The sequence below is a fragment of the Geospiza fortis genome, unplaced genomic scaffold, assembly GCF_000277835.1.
Source record: "Geospiza fortis unplaced genomic scaffold, GeoFor_1.0 scaffold195, whole genome shotgun sequence".
NCBI lineage: Eukaryota > Metazoa > Chordata > Aves > Passeriformes > Thraupidae > Geospiza > Geospiza fortis.
In genome coordinates this window covers 5,845,377-5,852,104 of record NW_005054324.1, presented here as the reverse complement: position 1 = coordinate 5,852,104, position 6,728 = coordinate 5,845,377, and positions in this window count along the sequence as shown.

Genomic DNA, 6,728 nt, shown 5'->3' with positions numbered 1-6,728 from the left:
TCTTCCCCATTCTCTTCCTGCTCTGGAAATATTCAGTAGCAAGACTTGGGGTTGGTTTCTGGCCTCTTTTAGGCCTGGAGGTTTTCACAAAGTGAAGGTGTTTGATTGCAGTTCACTTCATTAAAAAGGAACTGTTACTGTATTGGCATGCCTGGATGATCTCTGGTCACTTTAGCCAGCATGGAAGGTGTTAGATCTTCCAGTTCCAGTTTTATGTGTCCTCACAGCAGTCTTTACTAACAACAAACACAAATCGATGTTTGCAGCGTGAAAAATGGGAGAAATAAAACCATTTGTTTGCAGTTTTCTTTCTGCCTCAGGAAAAGTTTTTTGTTTTTCTGTAAAAATACAGCTTTGTCTGCAAGCCCAACTACCAATGCATTGTCACAGGTTGTTTGGGGACAAGGCACTTGCCTGTACATGACTCAGGGTTCATCTGTACATGACTCAGGGTTCATCTGCAATGGCAGAGGAACTAGCAGAGGTTTGCACATCACCCTGACACATACCCTCTGTACATAGTGATTTACATCTCCGCATCGGCTCTATCATCCCTAACTCGGCACACTCATCTGTACAATGTTGCAACATGCATGTTACTCTTTTCCTCTGCTTTATTTCCTAAGAAATTTTATTTTTTATAATAAAATTATATAATTTTCTTTTTACTGCTTTATTTCCTAAGAAAATCCTTGGCAAACCAGAAGGTTCTAGATGGTGTATTGGTCAGCAGTGTGAGCTGGTCAGCATCAGTGCTCTGTAGAGACACCTGAAAGCTGGGAGCTGAACTTATGGCAGTTGTTTCTTATATCCTCTTCCATTATTAATAAAAGGCCCAGTCTCTGCTGATCTGGACATTTAAAATCTATTCCTTCCCACCAAATCTGTTTCAAATAGTTGCTGAGAAACTGAAACGAGCACTTCTGGTATAAGGTTGATAGCCCAAGCATAGTGGTGGCAAAATCAGATTGCCAGCTAATACGTGCTGGTTTTCAAACTCCAGAAGTGTTTCCTCTTGTTGCAGGTACATGATAAGATTTGTCTTAGTGAACTTTGGAGCTTGATGTAAATGTCTCATAGGAGTAGAGCTGGTGTGGATTCCTACTGTGACAAAAGAGGAAGGATTTGCAGGACAGATCGATAGTCAAATCTCTTTGAATATTCCTGCTTTTCTCCCTATTGATTGTATTTTTAGCAAAGGGAGCCATATTGTTGATTTAATTGCCCTGGTGAAGTTGTCACGGTCCTACTGCTGCAGTGAGCTCTGTGCTGAAGCAGGCACTGAAGTATGCACTGAAAGCACTCAGAGCAAGGTGGCATTTAAGCAGAAAGAAAAGGAAATAAAGCAGTAACCATTCTAAGATGACAGATTGATTTGCCTACCTAACAGGCCAGCATTGAGTGCTTTGTTACTGATGAAATACTGATGAAAGTGATACAGTATTGCCCAATGTGGAATAAAATTATTCTTGTGATAGATAATAGCTTACAGTTGATACAGTGACATGAAAACAGGCCATGAAAACCTGATGCTCAGATGAACCCCAGAGCCAGAGCACGGGGAAGGAAAGACATTGAGAAGAGGGGAAGGAGCAAAACAGAAAGGAAATAACACAGCAAGTGTAGAGAAAAAAGCTTTTCAGCTTTCAGCAGTGTTGTGACTTTGATTCAGGTTGTTCATGTGATGAAACCATCCCCACAAGGATTGTGCCTGAGATGTCTTTACTTTCTGTCTGAGCTCATGATAAACATTTACATGAGATTCCCCCCCTCCCCCCACAAAGAAAACAGAATAGAGAACAGAATAGTTTTTATTGATCTAGAAAGTCAAACTACAGACAACATTTATAAACTTTGTAGAAGTTTAAAATCTACACTGAGGGTATCTTGTTCTGCTTTTTTTTCCTGGGCAGACATAATAGCTTTTTTCCTGTACTTTATTATAAATTCTGTCATTCTGAAAATAAAATACAGCAGCTTGGAGAAAACTAAGATATTGCAATGCATAGACAAAAGCTTTTCAGATGGAGAAAAAGTGATATCCTAACCCTTTTTGTCCCTAGTATTTCTTGGTCTAAGTTAATTTGTTTTACCAAGGCTATTTTTCCATACCTGTAATCCCTATATATATGTTTCTCTGTGTGTGTGTGTGTGTGTGTGTGTGTGTGTACAGTAAGCAGTAAAGGAAAGAACTATGAACTCCTGTGAACAAATTACAGAAGAAAGCAGGTGGTTGTTTACCTGACAGTAGTGCATCCAAGACTGGAAATGCCACACTAGAGACATGGCAGGAACATTGTTACTGTGAAACTTTCAATTTGTGCACTGGGAGCAGATATACTTAAGATTAGGAAAGACCTCAGAATATCAGTTTAACTGCCAGTTTTAAATAAAATTTAGCTGTGGGGAAGGAAGAATGTTCTTGATCACAAGATTGGGGCAGTTGTGCTCTAGAAAGTCTCTCCATCACCTCACCCTGGGACTTGTATTAAGACTTAATTTCTGAAGTGACTAAAAATCCTGATGTAAATAAGTCAGTAAAAATGGGAATACTAGAAGACTATTTATATGAAAGGAGAAAGCAGTCAACCTGGGAAGCAATAGCATCTGTATCACATATAGCCTGATAATAACATTACCTTTGGGATAGTTACATCTATGAGTATTCCTTTACACCAGTAATTCAACTACTGCCTTGTAGCAATGTAATTACCCTGCTTTCTCTTTGAAGGCTGGCTGTGGTTTCAATTCATTTCCATTCTAAAGAAATCTAATTTTTTTTAATAATAAAACAAGCCTTCTCTAGGTTTTAGCAAGTCATTTTAGCAGATTTCTGCTAGGCCAGTACTTGTCTGGGAATTGTGGACAAATTTGATTCTCCTAAAAAGAGCCAAACAGATAATTTAAATCCCTCATCCAATCCACTGAAGCAGGGCAACCTTCTACAGGCAGCTGTGCAGATACTGACAGTCAGACATAGTTTTGTGAGAGGGCAAAACATTTTAAACTGCCTGTATTCAGCTTTCTTTCACAGATGTGTGTTGTAGTTCTGTGTCTGACTGAGCACTTGGAAGATGGTGGTGGGTAACAGCATCCTGCCATCAGCTGGTAAGAAACTGTGATGGCTGCTTAGGTTGGGGACAAAAGCTCTGCCTTCCATTAGCAGGTTGCTGAACACCTAAACATGACTTATGGGCTTCTCCTCTCAAAAATGCCTACAGCTGCAGTAATGAGGATATGAGCAATCCAACTCAGTGTGGTTTTGGATGGTGTGCAGCCAATAAGACCTCAGCAAGAAATGTGCTTTCTGCACTGATTAGGAAAATTTATTGAATACCTGGATGCATGTTCAGAGAAGACTGTTCTGGAAGCAGAATGGTCTATTTAAAAAATGCAAATGTAAAAATATGTGAAATGTGAATGTTCAGAGTGGAAAATGGCTATATGCAAAAGCTGCAAATCTTTTAACCTCGCTTGAGCCATGCAGAAACTGATGTCAAGTCTAATCTAGTACCTTATCATACCACTGGGAATCTCTGACACCCACTTGGACATGCTCTGTCCTCCCTCCTAGTTGTAGTGGGCCATAGGAAAGTAAACACTGTAGAGAAACTTTTAGATAGATGAAGTCAGGTGATATGAATTAGGACTACATTCCAGGAGTCAAACTACTGCTGTTATAAATATCTTCTATTCTGATATTTCCCACAAATGCTGTAGCACTTTCAAGAAATTTCTTGGATGCATGCAGAAAGAGTCCTTAGATACCCAGATTGCATTAAAATAATTAAGACACTGGCTGCATAGAATGCTGAACTCTCTAGAAATTGGAGAAGGGCTAAAATGCTCAGTTTCTTGTAATGTAACATTTCCAGGTGAAAAAATAAGGCATGTCCACTGAGGCTTGATAACCTTAATTGCCCAACAGTTTGAACTCTTCTTACTGCAATATCTCTGTTCCCTTAACAAGGTTTTTCACATTTGTGAAGGTGTCACAAGCATGATGATGGAATGAACTGTAATATATTATTTTGAATGGTTTCTTTTATTGCCTAGGAACCTTTAAAACAGGTCCTCTGTGTGTACTTATGGCTATTGTAGTGAGGCGGACACAATTTTACCTAAGTAAAATAAGAAAGTAAAATCTAGGCAAGAATTCTGTTCCTGAGTCTGAATTACATTTAGTGCTAACTCCTTGCAGACTCTATTTTCACTCTGTCAATAACAGATGTGCTGTTTGCAGTGTATGGCTGAACAAATCTATTTTAGAATTTCTCCTTGACTCCTTCACAACCTGTTGCATTCCATTGGTAGTACAATAAGCTGCTCAGCTGGGAGGAGTATGGAAGATAGGAACAAACTTGACTTTATTCATTTAGAGAGAAAAAAAGATACTTTGGTTCTTTTTGTTTATTCGTGAGAAAGTCAAATTAGGAAATCTAGTTTTGTAACTTCTGGCTCCAGGAATGGTGATAGCAACAATAATAAATATTACCTCTTATGAGTAGAGAACTGTCCTTTGATTTCTTACAGCTACTTATTTGCATGCACTGTTTGTTTAAATTTTACCCACACCAGAAGCGCCTTTTAAAGCAAACACATATGGTCTTTCTCAAGGTCTCAAGGCATTGCAACATTTAAAATTATATACCAAGAATACGTGGATTAATTTTTACTTGGCTTAATTATAATAAATCAAATGTTTACTCTGAAAATAGAGAGATTTCAAGTTAATAGTTAAATAACTCATTGAAATTGACAAGAACAACATGCAGTGCTTGGAAAAATGAAAAATACTTTTTGCTGAAGAACATTAAAATTTAAGAGACAGGGTCAGTTCCAAGGAATAGCTGCCAAAGATGTTGTTTAATGCCAGGTGAAGATGTGGCTAACTTTATTAACCCTAAAAATGCAAAGACATGTTTGTTCACCTGGACTAAAGCCTGAGGTCAGCATGGATGCATCACTGATTGCAAAGTCAGTGTGGGCAGGCTTGGCCTCTGACACCGAGGTTAACTGGTATGGAAGAGTCTATGTCCATGCCATTAAACTCTTTTATCTGCCAAAATGGGTCAGCTCACACAGTTTGCCTCTTGGGACTGGTATGTGAATCCTGAATTACAGCCTAGAATTATGTGGAGGAGTATTTCTTGGCCTTGGCCAACAGTTTAGTTTGTGTCTTGACCTAGCCATGTCCTCTCATCTGCATGCTGCAAAAGGGACTGTACACTGCATGTTCTGCTGTGCCTCTCAGGAAAGAACAAGGACAAAAAGGATGTGACTTGACCTTGCCATGATACAGAGTTGCTTCTTAGGCTCCCTTCCGATGCTTGATACCATAATTGGGTCAAAACTCCCAACCAGCTGCTTGGCCCCCGCCCTCAGCAAGACAGTTGTGGGGGAAAACAGGAGTAACAGAGTGAGTAAACTCATGGGTCATGATAAAGACATTTGGTGCCACCTCAGCTATTTCTCACACTTTTTGTTCCCTAATCATCCTTTGCCTGTCTGGCATTTCCTCCCCTTTCTTAAATTCGTTATGGCAGATAACATAAAACAGAAATGTTTTGTGGCCAGCAGAAGACAGTTTTCCTGTGCCATGTTTCGAACTTCTGCCCTAGACCACAAAGGCAACAAGCTCCCTCAGCATTTCATCTCAAAGAAAACACCAGATAATTTTTTCCATGCATGAAGTGACTGTAAAGAAAATGAACCATGGAGCATGTACTCAGTTCATAAGGTTTGATTTTTTTTTAAATTTTGTTTTGTATTTGTTTTGCTTAACCATTGATCTCAGTACTTCCAACAACAGTTTGTTGGTTGTATACCTAACAGGACAGGAGAGGTCCTCAGACCATTTGAAGTAGCTGCCCATGTGTCACAGGTGGTTAAGGATACCCTATATTGCAGTGTTAATTGTTTCTTTATGAATATATATTTTTGTTTTCCACTGAAAGCCATGTTTGAGAAAGCATGTAGACTTAAAAACCCCAAATGATGAAGAGTAAACCTTTTAATTTGGTAATTTGTGTCAATGTTTAACCATCTGCTTTTTAAAACATAGTTCTATGGTTTGCCTACGTGATTGTCTCCCATCCCTTGTTCCTCCCTTCATCCCTCCTGTTTTTCCTCCTCTTCCCCCTTCTGTTGTTAGCGTTCGGAAACATATAATCACATAGGCAATTATATGTAGGTGCTTTTATTAAGAGCTCTGGAAATCAGGGGTGTTTTCACCTCAAATCTGATTTCCCATACATTCGAGAGGAACAGGTTTTTATATTTTATTGTTATATAACTTCTATGTTAATTATTAAACTTATATTGTTCTATTGTATACATAGATTTCAGCTAAACATAGCTCTCCTAAGTTTTCAACATAGTTTCTCATGATTCTTCCTATGATTATATAATAATTATGTTTAATTACTAAACAAGCATCACATCTAACAATTATGTCATTTATCATACCGCTTATGCAAATGCAGTGGTCTGAGAAAATACAAAGCCTAACATTTTCAGAATCTGTCTTTAGCATTTTCCAGGGTCCCATTATCACTGTTTCCCTTCCTTTTCTATCTTTCACCACTGATTCTTGATAGGTTTTTGACTGCTAGAATTAAAAACTCAGTAGTTTCTTCCTTTGAAATGCTTACCTAGGCACTCTTTGGTGATCATTTTGGTCAGCTAAAAGAGACCAGGCTTCTTATCTTTTCCACTCCAGCTCTCAA